Genomic DNA, 17,990 nt, shown 5'->3' with positions numbered 1-17,990 from the left:
GCACACATACAGGTATGAACAAAACACATACAAAACAGGAGGGATGCAATATTTTAGGAGAACATATCAGCAGATGAAGGGATCAGTGAAAGTTCAATATACTGATGCATTTGACAGGTGTTTGGACAATTCTCCAAAAGGAATTCTTCTAAAGAAACTTCTAGGTTGGCAGCTAGGTGTTACAGTGAACAGGGAGCCAAACGTGGAGATAGAAACCCTGAGTTCAAATCTGACGGTCACTTCCTAGATGTGTGACTCTGGGTGATTCACTTAACCTTGTTTACCTAGCTCTTGTCCTTCTGTCTCAGAGTTGTTACCAAGAAAAGCAGGAATTTTTTTAAAAGAAACTTGGTTACATGAGTAGAAATACACCTTTGCTAAGCATTGTTGGACTTGAAGTTTTGTTGTTTTGGGTTTTTTTGGTTCAATTTCCTAGCCATGATTTCCCAAGTGCATGTTAAACTGCAAAGAGTAGATTTTAAAGAGACCACAAAGAGGAAGAGGAAGGTGGAATGGAGAGAGAAGTGCTCTAACTCTGCCCCAGACAGATTATGGAGAGATGTGGACAGAGTGGGACAAGTAGCAGCAGTGCTGAGGCTACTGACTGACAGGTGGATTCCCTTCAGAGGAAATAAAGAGAGGAACAAAAACTGTTGTATAAGCTAGCAAAGGAGAAGTTTTGAAAAAGGCAAATACCTTATGGGTAATGTGAAGGAAATATATTCTCTTCACTCAATTTTCATGCCACTTCCCTTGTTTAGTCATTAGAAAACACTGATTTACAGTAGACTTTCATGTTGTAAGCTGAGCTATAGCCCTTATTTTGACTTTTACTCTCTCTGTAAATCAGACATGTCCCATTATTCAAGGTCTGAGCATTCAGTGGGACAGTTCTGGGAGTTTTAGTAATAAGAATATTAATTAGAAAATTGGTCTGGAAACTACAATCCCTGGTTCATTGTTGGAGAATCTCTCTCCCTCTAACAAGAGGCATGTTCTATGAACCATTTCTGTTTAATTTTCTTGGATATAAGCTCCAAAGCAGAAATGTAAAAAGAGTTCAGGATCTATTGCTCACTCAGACTAAAAAGTCTAACTTTTACTGTAATCCCTCCATCAATGCTACATGTAGTAGGTGGACCTTGATCTGAATCTTGGAAGAAACTAAATATAGTCTCTAAAGTGATAGAGTATATTGTAGGTATGAGGGGGTGGCCCAGATAAAAGCAATGAAAAGAGAAATGGGATGTCATATATCTAACAGCAAGAAGACCAATTTGACTGGATGAAGATGATGGTGGTGGGTGGAGGGTAGAGGGTAACAAAATAGAACAAAATCAGTCTGAAGAAATAGGTCGAGGCCACGTTGCAAAAAGTTGAAGTTTTTTAACAAATTAACATTAATTCCTATTTATAGACAACCTGAATTTTAGGGAGCTCTGGGTTGTGTTCTTGCCTCAACTACTTATGGTATGAAGCCAGAAAAGATTCAAAGTCAGTAGAATACTGCAGATTTCCCCCTTTACTTTCCCATTTCCAGTTCCCCATTATGTGTTACCTTTCCCTATTAGATTGTTAGATCCTTGATGTCAGGTAGTATCTCATTTACTTTCATTTTTATCTCAGTGCTCAGCAAAATGCCTTGTTTGTTGTTTTTCAGTCCTTTTTTAATTGTGTCCAACTCTTCATGAGCCCATTTGTTTTCTTTGCCATTTCCTTCTCCAGCTATTTTTATGGATGAGGAAACTAGGCGAACATGGTTAAGCAACTTGCCTACATTCACAGAGCTAATTGTGTGAGGCTGGATTTGAATTCAGGAAGTTGAGTCTTCCTCACTGCAAGCTGGTACTCTATCCACTGAGCCACTTAGTTGCCTATAGAAAAGTACTTGATACATGGTAAATGGATAATCAATGATGTACATTTTCTCTTTCTCTATTTTTCTATATGGTTATGTATCCATGTATCTATCTATACTTATCTCTATAGATGCATATATTTATTTATACCTATCTTTATCTCTTTACATGTGTATATATTTAAGTGTATATGGGTGTGTGTATGTACATATATATGCATATATATATATATTTGTCTTTTTAAGTGGTTTTTGGCAAATTCCAACTTTTTTATGTTTTTTTTTAAACCCTTAACTTCTGTGTATTGGCTCTTTAGTGGAAGAGTGGTAAGGGTGGGCAATGGGGGTCAAGTGACTTGCCCAGGGTCACACAGCTGGGAAGTGTCTGAGGCCAGATTTGAATCTAGGACCTCCCCGTCTCTAGGCCTGACTCTCATTTCACTGAGCTACCCAGCTGCCCCTAAATTCCAACTTTTAGTGACTCCTTTTGAGGGGTTTTCTTGACAAAGATACTAGAGTATTTTGCCATTTCTTCTAGGGAAACAGAGACAAATGGAGTTAAGTGACTTGACCAGGTACGTACAAGTATCTAAGGCCATATTTGAACTCAGTAAGTAGTCTTCTTGACTCTTAGATCATTACTGTAATGAACTAGCTAGCCACCCTATGTATGTATGTATCTATCTATGTAGTCTCCTCTTGCTGTATCTACCTCTATATATCTATAATTGGTTCCTTTTCAGTTCTTTTATTTACCTTGCTCTCCCTAACTCCAACATTAAAGAAGACAGCTCTTCCATCCTTCTTCATGACTCATAATAACCACTAGGCACACATGTGCCTTATTCATTGCTTCTGAGCTTAGGGGAATACTCTTCACTAGATCAGATAATTCCAGAGACAGCTCACATAGCTTCCCTCTCTGCTTTGCCATAGCGAGAACTCACATATACAAGCAAGAGTTTGTTGTTAAAAGTTATTATCTTCAGAGAAAATAGTCATATTTTCATGTACTTGTCATTGCTGAAAAATCTTCAAAATGATTTCAAAGCTTATGTCACAAATTCTTGAATATTCTCAATGATGATAAATCTTCCTTCTTTGAAGAGGATTGCAATTTTTGGAAACAACCAAGTTATTTGAAAACAAATCTGTTGAGTAAAATCTGTTATTAAAATTGGTAATAGTGTTTCTGTTCTAAAATAAGAAATGATTTATAAATTAATGAAACTACCTTTTCTTGTATGGACCATAAACGAGACCTGAAGATTAATTTCAAATGTGTTGACTCAAAAATATTTTTAGCAATGAGGGTGGCATCTCAGTGGGGAAAAATAACAATAATGAATGATGTCTCCTTCCTCTAAAGTGACTTCTTTGAATAAGAAAGCACTTATTTTTACATCCAATCCAATTCAATCCAGCAAATATTTATTAAATACCAAATCGGTACAAGTATCTGTGTCTCATCAGAGACAAAAACCAACAACAAACCTAGTCTACCTCCTCATAAAGCTTTCTACTATGATCATACAACATGAAAACAATTAAGTATTTACAGGATATTTTAAGGAAGACTATACACCACTACTTAGGTGGATCAGCAAAGACTTCCTACAGGAACTGGTACATGAATTGAGTCTAGAAGTTATCTAGATGTGTTAAGAGGTAGAAATGAGGAAAGAGTTCAATTTAAAAATGGGGGTCAGCATTCTGAGTTGAAAGAACAAGTTATCATCCAGTTTGACTAGACTAAACTGTATACTAGTCTTCAGCCTCAGTTTCTTAATCTGTGAAATTTAAATGACAAGTTTATCTCCAAGGTCTTTTCTAGGCATAAAATCCATGACTCAAATCATTCTTTTATCTTGGTTAGCCTTACACGAAAAAAAGAATAATTTTATTTAATTTCTCAATTCAAGTAGAATTCATGAGACTAATTATGGGAGAATTTATGAAAACTACACATAGTTTTAAGGATATAAAGAGGCTGCCCAGCTGAAACATCTGCAAAAGTTGAAGGCCTGAAGAGACTAAAAGAGAAGACATTGAAAAGTGAAGGAGAAAGTAGTTAGATGAAAATAGTCATTCCCCACCCTCCACAGGGTGCAAGACTTGAATTCTTTATACATGAAGAGGTCAGGGAGATCATGAATGTCCCTTCAGAAAATAGAATATAGTCACACTATTGTCCCTAGCCACCTATCTGTATAAAATATATGGTAGGAAAAAATATTGGTCATCATGAGGTAACACAGAAATGTTTGTAGAGGAAAGGGAATTTGGAGGAGGAAGAAATTCATCTAAATGGCAAGTTCTTTTTCATTTCCTTCTTGGAGGTTACCACTAACCCCATATCTTTGAGTCAAACCCACTGAGTAAAATGTCATCTTTTTTTCCTAATTATACATTTGAATAAACTATTCAACTGAATAAACATTTATTAAGCATTTTTAAGAGTCAAAAGGAAAACGCTTCTGCCAATCCTAAGCTAAGGATCATTGCCCTAGCTGAAACAGCTTTTGTAGCACTTTAGCTAAAAACAGTACAGTAACACTCCATCTGCTCTAACCCTCAGCCTAGCCAGTAGATGATGGTGGAAAAATACAGAAGTTGTTCAAAGGAGAACAAGTCCAAGAAAACAGCAAATTGACTAATTCAGCAGAAATGTCTAGAAGCACCAGCTTTATCCAAGCTACTGTCCAGTAGCTAGCCTGGCATTATCCAACAGCAACTGTTCAGACTGGATAGAGCTGTCCACTTGTTCCAGTAACCATAAAGTGACCTGTTTGACCCAGACCAGCACCAGATGAGCCCATCTAGCTGAGACATTGTACCCTGATAAGAGAAAGCCCATCTGAACACTGGAGAGATACCCTGGCCTGGCAAGAATCAAATCATCAATATAATAAAGGCACACATCATGAACTTTGTGAGGATCCTCTGAAAGGAGGTGTCATCAGAGTACTGATGTTCTGAAATGATAAATTGCCTGGGTCATATGTATGTAGGGAGGGAGGGAGGCAGAGAGGGAGGAAGGAAGGAAGGAAGGAAGGAAGGAAGGAAGGAAGGAAGGAAGGAAGGAAAGAAAGAAATTACATGGAAAGGTATAGAGATGAGAGCAAAGGATTTTATAGTTGGAAGGAACTCTGGCAGTTATTAAATACAAATTCCTCTTTTTATTCATTAGAACATTGAAAAACACAAAAGATGAAGTGGCTTTCTTGTGGTCCTACAATAATAAGTGAAAGCACTAGGATATGAAGCCAAGTTTTGTGGCTCCAGAATGAGTACTCTTTCCATTACAGTACATAGTCTCCCAGTGAGATCATGTCTCATATCTTCTATCATCATCTTATATTACATCCTGAGACATATAGCTATGGTTTAGAAATGGAAAATTCTGTATAAAATCACATTTTTATATCTGCAATAGGGTGTTCTTTATGAAATAATCAGCATTTAAATCTGCATATCAATGGCCTATGAAATGAATCCAGAATAGTAATTGAAATGGTAAGACACAGGGGGATGAGATATGCTCTGCTTGTTGATATTTCCTGTATTTCTTTTCAAGTAATATATTTTGTTCCTACTGAAATGCATACTTGAGGGTTTCATCAGTAAGACACCAAGATAGAAAAAAGACAAAGAACAACTAGAAATCCCTTTTTTGGATGACTTAAACTGATAGCTCATTTCTGATTTCATTGATTTTTATTCCTTAAAGCAATCTTTTATTTTCTAATGTAGCATATGCATTCTTCAACAACACTAAAGAACACAATACCCTTTCTTGCTCTACTCCCCCCACCCCCACCCCATACACACACGCAAAATCATCAATTCTGTTTTAATCTTCCAGGAGTGCTGAAGTCAGACAATATGCTTAGCTGCAGATTTCATGAGCAGTGGTGGAAGGAAATTTACTAAACAGCATTAGACTGCTTCCTTTAGGCTTTTGGATCAGTCTTTCAATCTCCGGCTTGCACCCCTCACACACTGCAGGAACTGGGCTATGTGTGTCGGTACCACCACATGTCACAGAGTGTGCTCCATTGATTAACCATGAAAACAGTAATGAAACTGTCATTGATCCCTGAAATGGCTCTTCTGAAATCCTTTAGGATTTCCACAGGGTCACTACTCATGTTCGCTTGTGAGGATAAGCTTCAAGCCACCTGACTGCTTGCTAACTGCCATCCATAATAAACTACTCACCTTTCCACTGTAAGCCTAACTACTTGAGTCCGGTGGACAAAAAATAAATATAAAAATCCACAACTGCAGAATCATATTTGGCACCATAATGCAGGGTTTGAGGATTTGAAATCTGGAAACCATTATCTCCACGCACCAGAATAGAGCAGAAATAGCTCAAACTCTAATTCTAAAGGCTCCAAATTTCTCTTCAAATATTTCAGCTACATTTGTAGAAGACTTTCTTAATGTTTCCAAGGGCTTTCACATGTGAATCTCAGTTTATCCTCAAACAGATATAGTGAAGTAATTGGTTTAAGGTGAAGATGTAATTATAAATTCTTGGGCCTGGGGTAAATGTATTTCTGGAGGTAGGGGAAAGCACCAAAGACAGTCTCCAAGCCATTTGAACAAAGTTGTGCCAGGAGAGGGCATAGTTGACTGTTCTTCAGATAATCTGGCTTTTGCTTCTGTGGCACAACCTAGTGTATCCCTGGATCCCTGGGAGAAGGAAGCAGGGTTGGGGTGGATAGAGTCAGTAGGCAGGAAAATGAGATAAATGATAAGAGAAATCTTAGGGAATTCTTGAAAGGCCAGATGATGGAGGACCTTGGACAGGGATCGTAGAGCACATGGTCTTACCAGTATGATTATTTGCATGGTATAGAATGTAGCCCATCCACACTTTGTCCTTTGAGCTTTCTTCATGCTTTCAATAAATACTACAAAAGATGTTCTACCCAGGCATTTGGCAGCCTTCCTGGATCTTTCATATTTCCCAGATATATACCAATGCAGCATTCAAGTCACTCTACTGTTCTTTCTATAGTGACTGATCTATATGCCCTCCAGGCATTCACATCCCCAATGATATACTTCATCACCACTTTTCTTTCACAGATCAGATCACTGAAAATCTACTACAGTCTATCTATCCCCCCATGCAGCTTTCCATTGATATTTGGGCCACCTGGCATGTTTGTTCCTCTTAGATCATGATGTTTCTTGTTTCATAATTATGTGTTACCACTGGAAAAATATGGGAGTTAAAAATAAGATCTTTAGGGTGAATAATACAAGTGGAAAACTGGATAATATAAAAGTAAAGTATCAATGAAAATCTCTTGAGAAAAAATGGGCTTTAGAGAGTTGCATTAAAAGCATAGTATACTTTTCCATTTGAGAACCAGCTCAGTTCCCTCCTCTTATTCAATTCTGATCCCAAATCATTGCCTTTTTATCTACAGAACTGATCTACGATGTATGTATGCATTAATAAACCCAATAGGTTTATCCTATTCAAAAGTCTATGGTAATCTGGCCAACATACATTTTAAATTAGTTTTGTTCTTTCAGACTGGGCTACTAGCACTGCATCAGTGTCAGGATCTTGTCAGGATCTTAAAGGAAAACCCAGAGGCTGGGCTCAAATTAAAAGAATTGGAAAGGAGCAGGGATTCTGTGAGATTTTAGATCTTAAGGCCAACACCTGTAGGAGGCTAGAACTCAACTGGGTCACAAGGGAATGATATTAGGAATACCATAAGATTAGAGTTATAGTCATGTAGGTCTAGACATGAATTTTCTAATGTACTGGTGGAAGCTGATGCATTTTAATCCTCATGTCTTGTCTTGGGATCTAATGTAGTTTAGACTTTCATGGTTAGTTTAGAATTTTTCTGAACATCATTTCTAATAAGATCTAGCTTCTATCTTTAAAGATAGAGATGAAACAAGTAAGCACTTGGTTTCTACAGTGATTCACCTTTGGGAAAAAATAATATATACTCTGTGAGATGCCTTTGCTCTGTCATAAGACAAAACACCCAGAAGACCCTTAGGCTGTAGGCCAGGCCATCTGTTCCTTCAATGCACTAATAGAAACTGAAAATTTTCCTCTCAGTATGTTACTGACCCCACTGTTTGCCAAAGGGCAGGGGAAGGGGTTGGAATGAGGAGAGAAGAGATACATTTGTCAGTTTTACAGCTGACTTTTTACATTTCAAAAAAAATCAATTAAGCATTTTCTTTTCTTACAAATGCAGTAAGAGAGAGAATAGTGAGGGGGTGAAAGGAGGGAGAAAGGAGAGAGGGAGAGGGAAAGGGAAAGGGAAAGGGAGGAAGAGAGAGAGAGAGAGAGAGAAAGAGAGAGAGAGAGAGAGAGAGAGAGAGAGAGAGAGAGAGAGAGAATAGGTTATTGCTGTCCTTGGAGCTTATTACGCTATTAGGACTTTTAGAAAAAAGACATGAAAAAGTGATTTAATTTTTTTCTTTAAGCTAATAGTTTCCAAGGTGTACCTGAAAGCCTGGAAATTTATGTGATATAGTGCTTACCACATAACTAAGAAGAGGGAAAAATAAAACAGTATTCCTAATTCAGTCTCCTAATGTAGCCAGTGATGTGAATGGTTCAAGGTCAGAACATAGATTACCTTTCTCTCAGTTTTTCTTTCCTGAAATGGATTAAAGATCCAGTGAATAACATCACTGCTTTTCTACACAACTCTAAAGAGATTATTTCATCTGCATGAGCTGTAAGACAGGACTATTATAATACAAAACTTTAAACATGAAGACAATTGCTTTCTGCTTTCTTTTCAAGGCTTCTGATCTGAGCTCACCCTCAAAATTTATGTTTTAAGATTTTATAGATTTAGAATAAGGGAACTCAGATGAAGTCTAGTCCCCTCTCTTCCTAGTATATTACAGCTGGAAAGGACCTCTATTTCAAGTACCTCATTTTATAGATAAGGAAAGTAAGGTCCAAGCAAGTAAAGTGACTTACTAAGAGTCTTATAGATAATGTGTCAGAGACAAGATTTAAACTCATGTCACAGTATTACAGATTCAGCACTTTCCATTAAACCACATTTTTCTGTGCATTTTGAGAGAACTAAAATTTATTTGGAATGATAAATCATGTTAATATAAACTTGGTTAATAAATATATTAATAAACAATAACATAATTGATATATTTAAAATGGAATCAGTACATCTCAGTTTTCATCAGCACCTGCTAAGGAATAAATACCTCACCATTCAAATAAATATTTTTCCTTTAAGCTTAGACACAGAAATACATCTATACTAGCCTGGGAAAAAGTATAAAACATATCAAGTTTTTGCCCAGATCATAAAGCAAACAAAATTTGTGCTGCAGGAGACTCTAAGAAGTTTGAGAAGCCTAGTTTTATGTTTCCCAACTTCTATGCTTCTGGAAAGAGGAAAGTTTGAAAAGATTGTCCTTGCAGTTTTTCCGGTCCAGCTGAAACATAAAAGCTTGAAGGCTCTTGGGAGAGTCTGTACCCTATTTAGATTTCAAGCTTGACTCAGATACCAAGTATGTTTGAGTAAGCTTGAGATTAGCATCTGCACTCCTTAAATGCTGATTGAGCCAAGGAAGTTTTGAAAGTTCATTTTGTACTTAATTTTAGGGACTTGACAAGATAGAAGTGCATAAGAAAAAGACATAGATGTTTTGCTGGATCACAAACTTATTAAGAGTCAAGAGTGTGTTATGGCTCCCAAAAGATCTAAAATCATTTGAGGTTATTTCCCAGCCATCTCCAAACCATGTCACTCCTACTCTGTTTCTCTTCTATTTCCCAGTAAAATTCAGCTCCAGGTCTGATGGGATATTGGGCTCTGATAGGTGACCTTTCACCTTATTTTGCCAAAAATCAAAACACCATATCACTTCTCTATCCTCTCTATCCACCACCACAGCATATACATGCTTTCTCCTTCCATTTCTACCTCAATTACAAATAGCTAGGTAGTTCGTTGTGCCTAGAAACAGGAAGCCCAAGTTCAAATTCAGCCTCAGGAACTTATTAGCTGTTTACTCTGGGAAAATAACTTAACCTCTTCATTTCTGTTTCTTCATCCATAGAATGGAGATGATAACACAGTACCAGATTTGTTGAAAGGATAAAATGAGATATTTGTCTAGCTATTGTTGGTGTATAAGGTTCAAGAAGAGAGGAACTGTTCTGCTTCTTTATTAAATTGTATCCACAATGCTTAGTATAGTTCTTGACACATAGTAATAGCTATTTTCTCATTTTTTATACGAGGGTGTCATAATCCTGCTGTCCATTACACCTATAGAATCTTGTACTTATTTCTGGGAACCATATTTTAGCATCCACATTAGCAAACTGGATGGTGGCAAATAGGATCGTCATTATGTGAAATGAGGAACTGGAAATATTAAGTATATTGAAAAGACTTGGGTAAGATATGACAACTGTCTTTAAATATTAGATGAGTTCAAGGAAATTTAGTAAAACTTTCTTTGAATGCACTCTACGTTCAAGTTACTAGAGAAACAATGACCAAAAACAAAGTCCCTGACCTCAAAAAAAAAAAAACATGTTATACTCAATTCATAGACAAAGATAAGTAAATACAAAGCAATTTGAGAGGGATAATGTTTAGCATCTATGGGGAAAGGGAGATCAAAAAAGGAACTATCAGAGATAAATCTAGAAGAAAGACAAGGAAAAATAAAGTCAGAAATGAAGAGGGGTTATATTTCAACATAAAGGATTGACTACAGAAGTGGTTAGAAACAGGAAATAGCTGACAAGTTTGAGTGATAGCAAACAACAGTACCTCCTGACTAAAATTAAGTAGGTTCAATAAAGCAATTAATATAGAATAAAGCTATAAAGGCTGACTGGAATCAAATCACTGAAGGTCTTAAATTTTTCCCCCTTTTTTAATGTGGATACAATTTTTAATAATAATTTTATGAGATTTTTGGGATCTATGTTCTCTAGCTCCCTCCCATCCCTCCCACTACCCCAAGATGGCAGGCAATGTGACATAGGTTCTCTATGTGTTGCCATATAATATATATTTCCATATCCATCATATTGTGGGGGGGGGGAATTCCTTACACTATAGAAAAATTCATGGAGGGAATAAAGTGAAGCTTCAATGAAGCTATGCTTCAATCTGCATTCAGACTGTCAATTCCTTCTATGGTATTGGATAGACTTTTTTGTCTTCAGCCCTTTGGGTTGTCCTGGATCCCTGCAATCATGATACTGATTAAATCATTTACAGTTGATTATTTTACATTTTTGCTATTATTATGTACAACATTCTCTTGGTTCTTCTCAGAAGGGCCTTAAATTCCAGGCTAAGGAGTTTCTATCTTATGCTAAATGTAATAGAAAAATTGCTGAAGCTTCTTGAGCATAAGAGTGATGGCCAGATGTGATTTGATGTCAGCTGTAGAGGGGATCAATTTTAAATGGGAGAAATTGAAAGCAAGGATACCCATTATGAGGTTATCACAGTAGTCAAGGAAAGATAATGGGGGCTTCAACCAGAATGGTGGTTATGTCAGTGAATAGAAAAAAGATCAATGTGAGAAATGTGGATATAGAATTCAAAAAACCAAGCAACTGATAAAATATGGAGAATGAAGAGAAAAGTCAAGTATAACTCTAACGTGTAGAAAATGGTACCATTGATCACAATCATAAAGAAGTTTGAAATCACAAGTTGCGACATGAATGAGATATCTTACATTTAGCAGGGTACAAAGGTCATAACTAGAACTGATGGGAGTAAATTAAAGGGAGAGATATTTCAGTTCAATAAAGAGATACTGAGTCAATATGAGGGGGCATTTTTAACAATTTGAATTGTCCAACAGTGGAATTATATGTTTTCTCTTATTGAGTTCTTCACAATTAGAGTTTTAAAAGGATATATAGGAATTAGACTATTCAGGGATTTCTTCAAGGAGATTCATGGGGTAATATATCACAAAATCACAAATTTAGAGATGAAAAGAACACTAAAGATCATCTAATCCAAATTTCTCATTTTAAAGAAACAGAACATGAGACCTAGAGAGTAAAATAACTTGCCAAAGGTCTAACAGAAAGTCAGTATCAGAAGCAACTTGGTAGCACAGTGAATAGAGTGCCAGCCTGGGAGTTGGGAGTACCTAGGTTAAAAAATTTTTTTAAATTATATAATTAGTAACAACCACCATCAACAAAAGACACTTAAATAAACATGCATAAAAATTATGTGTTTAACCATGAACTCCATATTATTTACAATTTGTTTAAGATATGTAAAGTATATGTGTGCTAATATAAACATCCACTTCTTTGGACTTCCCTTTTAACTTATTTTATTTTGATACTTTTTTCCTCTTGATTTTGTGACAGCTTTTTTAAAAAATGTGTCTATATTTTTTATCATTCTTATTCTCATCATATATTTCCTTTTATTTATTTTTTCACTTTTAGTCATTTCTATTAACATAATTCAATCTAACATAATACATTCCAACATCATATTCTATTCAACCATTTCTCCCAATCATTGAACTTGTGTTATTTCCAATTATTTTGTCTATACAAACAAAGGTTCCATGAATATTTTCGTACATACATAGCTTTTTACCTTCTCAATAATTCACTTAGGGTCTAATCCTTATAATAGGATCCCTAGATCAACAAACATGAACAACTTCACAGCTCTTAATGTATATTTCAATCTTGTTTTCTAAAAAACAATTCACAGTTGATCTAGCAACATAATGTTAGGTCTATTTCTCCATGTTCCTATCAACATTTATTTTGATGTACATAACCCTTTTGGTCCTCAGTGAACATGTATTACCAGGGCCATATTTAGTTAGATTGGTCCTTAAGCAGCAGACATAATCTGTTGCCAGGACCATATTCTTTCCAAAACCAAGTTTTTTCCAGCTTTTAGTTCCAATGCCAGAGTCCTTCAGGAAAGCAGGGTTACCTCCAAAGTTTGATGAGTGTTTTGAAAAATGTTTATGCTCTCTAAACCATTGTTATACCATCATACTATGTTTGGATTATGTATATGCTTAGATTTAAATCTATAAATAGCCTCATGCAAATAGGATGGTGCTCTCCAGATGTCTATCATATTTAACTTATATAAGGTTCTATTCCTCTCCTTAACTTCTTATTATTTAATTTTTGATAGTTATTACTACCACTGCCTTCTCTGGATCAGCTGAGGTTAGTACATTCTGCTCCAGCCTCTTACCTACACTCTATATGTGCCTTTCATTTTCAGTGTGTTTCTTATAAACAATACTTCATCAGGTCCTAATTTTTGATCCTTGCTGCTAACCATTTCCTTTTCATGGGTGAATTCATCCCATTTATACTCATTATCATAGTTACTAGTTGTGCATTTGTGCATTTCCTACTACTCTGTTCCTCCTCACTGTTTGTCCTCTCTTCCTTTCTTTCTGTAACAGACCTCCTCAGAAGTTGAATTTCCTTTGACAATACCTCTCCAATTCACACTCCTCATAGGTCCTCCCTTACCCTCTTTTCTTGCCCTCCCAGTTAGAAACAGGTCTACCTTTTTATTCTTATTCTATCTATCTTTCCAAAAATCTCTTCCTTATCTCACCTATCATGCCTTCTTATTATTCCCTAAGTCACCCAAGGGAACTCTCAGTCTCTCCCTTATCCCATTTCCCTTCCCTCCTCTTTCTGTGTACATTAAGAAGATTTTTACCCTTCTAATTGTGTATTTTGTTCTCTTTTCATCACAGGTCTAATAAGAGTGTGGTTCTACTACCACTAGCCCTGTACTCTCACTATCATTTTAGCTCATTCTATTACATTCACCTCAACCTTGAGGAGATGTACTTCCCATCTATATAAGCCCCTTCAAAATACTCAGACGATGATATAATTCCCAGGAGTTAGAGATGACATTTTCCCATACTGGATTCAAAAAATTTGACACTTTGGGTTACTTACAATTAGTCCTTTTTTACTTTATATGTGTCTTATAGATCAAATTTCCTACTGAGTTTTAGGTTTTTTTCCCCAGGAATAGTTGAAACTCGCTCCATTTTTTTACCTTTTAAAATTATGTTCATCTTTGCTGGATGTTATTCTTGGTTGTAAGTACAGTTCTTTTGCTCTACGAAATGCTATGTTCCATATGCTACATTCTTTTAATGTGGCTACTAAGTTTTCTATTATTATGACTGTAGCTCCATAGTATTTAAATTGTTTTTTTTTCTTGTTGCTTGCATTATTTTTCCTTAATCTAGAGTCTATGGAAATTAGCATTAATGTTTCTGTGTTTTTTCTTCTTTGGGCCACTTTGAAGTGGTGATTGGTAGATTCTTTCAATTTTCATTTTGCCCTCTGATTCCAGAATTTCCAGGCCATTTTTGTTCATGATTTCTTGGAATATGGTATCTCAACTTTTTTTTTGATCATAATTTCCAGGAGTCCAAAGATTCTTAGATTGTCTCTTCTAATCTATATTTAATGTCAGTTGTTTTTGTGATGTTTCATATTATCTTTTATTTCACTCTTTGGATTTTAATTTATTATTTCTTGCTTTCTTAGTAAATTTTAGCTTCCCTTTATCCAATTCTAGTTCTTAATACATCATTTTCTTCTATAAGTTTCTGGATCTTTTTTTTTCTATTTGGATGATTTTTCAAAATTTTCTTGATTTTCTTGCATTGCTCTTACTTTTCCCCTATTTTTCCCCAACCACTCTCATTTGATTTTCCAGGTCCTTTTAAAGCTCTTCCAAAAGCTCTTTTTGAGCTTCTTACTATTTATTATATTTCTTTGCACTTTTTGAAATAGGTATTTTTACTTCACTATTTCCTGATTTTGAGCCAAGGTCTTTTCTGTCTCAATAATAGCTATCAAGAGTTGAATGCTTTCTCCTTTGTTAGCTCATTTTTATTTATTTTAAAAAATTTTTAGCAACCAGGCCCCAATTGACTTAATTATTGTCTTTTTGCTGGAGTCTCACAGTTGAGCTATGTTTCCTCTGACTTTAGGATTTTGTGTGTGTGTGTGTGTGTGTGTGTGTGTGTGTGTGTGTGTGTGTGTGTTCCCTTGGTTCTATTTAGTTATTTTAAAGTCTAGGATAAGATGTAATTCCCATGTTCCCTGATCAAGCTCAGGGCAGTTTTTCCACTGTAAGTGCAATCAGTCAGTGCACTTCCCTCTGTGGCAGCCACCAGAGATTCCATTCTCCTTGGAGGGACCACAACTGATGAGGAACTAATCCCTCAGAAACCACATTGACTGGTGTGTACTTCTTCTTTACTCCTATTCTCCTACTGCCACATCCTTAGATAGATCAGTCTGTGTTCCTCAGGCCTCCAAATTCTCTCTCTCCTTTGTTAGCAATGAGGCTTGATTTCATGCCCCTAGGACCCAGTGCCCATAGACTCTGTGGTGCCCACTCCCTTAGTCCCAAATTGTGGGTCAATCAGTTCTCCAGAGCTAAGGTAGCAACAGCTGCTCACAGGGCCCTTTTTGTGTAAATTCCAGTGGTATTCTCAGGGGTGAGATCTCACAGACTTGGTAAATAAGATAAGATTGCTTATCCTGACCTTCAGGATAGTCTTGTGGATTCTACTCTTTTTTCTGTTCCAGGGCCAATAGCACTGGGATCGAAGCCGGGGAAACCAGAAATCTTCTCCCCCAGTTGTCCTTAGCTACTCAGTTTCACTCTGGACTCCTGTCTGTTTTTGCCATTTTTAGTGTTGATTTTATAAAGTTATTTTTGGTTGTTTCTGGAGAGAATAAGGAGGGCAAGGAAGCTTCAGGCTCTAATCTGCCATCTGCCAAAAATGCATCTTCCCTGGGTTCAAATCTTGCCTCAAACACTTCCTAGCTGTGTGAATCAGGGCAGGTCACTTAACTTCCATTGCCTAGCACTTACTACCTGTTGTGTGCAGATGCAAAGCATGGAATCCCTGCAAAGGTACAGGGATAGCCTCATCCAGAATTCCAGGGGACCACCCTGGAGAACTTTGGGTGAGGGGGCAGTTGAGAAGGGTTGAAGACAGTTAATTTGTGGGAGTGGATGTGAGCAGACACTCTGCTTGCTTCTCCTGACTTGAGGGTTCACCTGAGGTGGCCATTGTAGCATAAGCTAGTGGTTTCTATTCATAGGGTTAGCCTGTTTGTTATTACTATTCTTCATTAATATAATTACTTATGATTTGACAGTAAGATATTTATCATTAGCAAGAGAGCCAGTTTTAGTTAAGTGCTTCATCCCCTCCAGTGAGGAGAGGGGAAGGGCGACATCAATTTAACAGTTCAGGGTCACCTTTCCTTTATTCAAATACCTTCATAACTTTTCTAATTTTCCTTGTTATTACTTAATATAACCTTTATCTTCAAATCTGTGCCTGATAATTATTTGGGGAAAATACTCACGACTCAATCCGGACAGCTAGTTTGAATCCTGTTGGCTGCCAGTTTAAGAAGATCTCCTCTGTCCTCAACTGTTAGATAACTAATTTCTATATACTCATCATACTGACCTGTGAGGAATATAAATTTAAGAAAAGGAACATCAATTGGAGTTTCAGCCATAACTGAAACTTACCAGAAGAATCTTATTCCTGTCTTCATTACCAACTGAAGCAGAAGCAGTTAGAGGGGGAGGGGTTTGAGAGCCAGGAATGTTTAGCCCCCTCCTTTCCTCACTGAAGCCTGTCAATCTCTGGCTCTTGACTTAAAGCTCTATTTGGCCCTGACACATTTATCTGCTTCTCCAAACTATCTGTTATTATCATCATAACATACCCTTCTGTCATAGAATTATACTGAAAGAAAGTAACTTGTTTGTTTGTTTGTTTTATCTAAGTATACACTGTAATAGCAATAAAGTACAATGATCAACTATGAATGAGTTAAATATTATCAACAATGCAAGGATCCATGACAACTCCAAGGTACACATGATGAAAAAGACTTCATACATGAGAGAAGGAACTGACAGAAATTAAATGGAAATCCAAACATAGCTTTCTTCATTTTATTTCCTCTGTGAATTTCTCTCTAATGTAAATAATATGTGTATTCTTTCAGTGCATGATGAACATGGAAATATATATATTGAATGATGATAAGATATGTTCAATCTATATTACATTGTTTCCATCTTGGGGAGGCGATAAATGTTGGTGAAAAGAAGAGAATATGGATACCAAATATCAGAAAATGATTATTTAAAATTGTATCAAAATGTAATCTGTATAAAAATTAAAATAATAAAAGATTCTGGGCTCAAATTCTTGTCTTCTTACTTAAAACTCACCACTCACTTAGAGATAATATTTAATGATCTCTTATAATCTCTTCCCCAAATCACATTTTATTATTTTATACTGCCAAATCTTCATATCCTGATTAAAATTAAGCCTAATTGAATTAAGCCAAACAAATGGCTGTATTTTTAAAGCTCATGGAAATATATAGAGAGTTCTACTATCATGTCTTAAAATTATACAGAAGAGACATTAGGTTCTTACACTGGGCATATTCTTGTGCTGAAAAAAAAATTTTTAAGAATAATCTTGGCAATATACTATATCTGCTCTTTAAGGATGCAATGCACTAAGTATGGAGGACTCATTATTTAATGAAGAATATATATATACACACACACATACATATACATATTATAAAGAATGTTTTTATCAAAACATAGAGAAAAAATAGAAGTTCCTACCAAAACTTTTTATATATAAAACAGGAAGCCAAGAAGAGCTCCTGTGTGCAGGATATTTTAATTCTTCAGTTTAATTTACTTCCACCAGAACAATATAGATTTCTTACCAAGCTTGAAAGATTTCTGATAGCTGTAGATTTGTGACAAGTATACATCAATTCGTAGATTTTTTAAATGTCATGCAGCAAATGGCTATACAGCAATTCATGTGAATCCTATATAATAATGGGTTTATTTGCTATTGTCAATAACTGGGCTATTGTTAATTTTGGGGATTTTGGTACTGTCTTTAATGTGCATTATCTAATATATAACTGTTTTTATAAATCTGCTCTTTTGTAAAAATCAATTGCACTCATACACTGGTTCATGAACAAGTTTAAAAAGGAAAT

The sequence above is a fragment of the Gracilinanus agilis genome, chromosome 5, assembly GCF_016433145.1.
Source record: "Gracilinanus agilis isolate LMUSP501 chromosome 5, AgileGrace, whole genome shotgun sequence".
NCBI lineage: Eukaryota > Metazoa > Chordata > Mammalia > Didelphimorphia > Didelphidae > Gracilinanus > Gracilinanus agilis.
The sequence above is the reverse complement of the archived record's forward strand: the minus strand, read 5'-3'. Positions refer to the sequence as shown.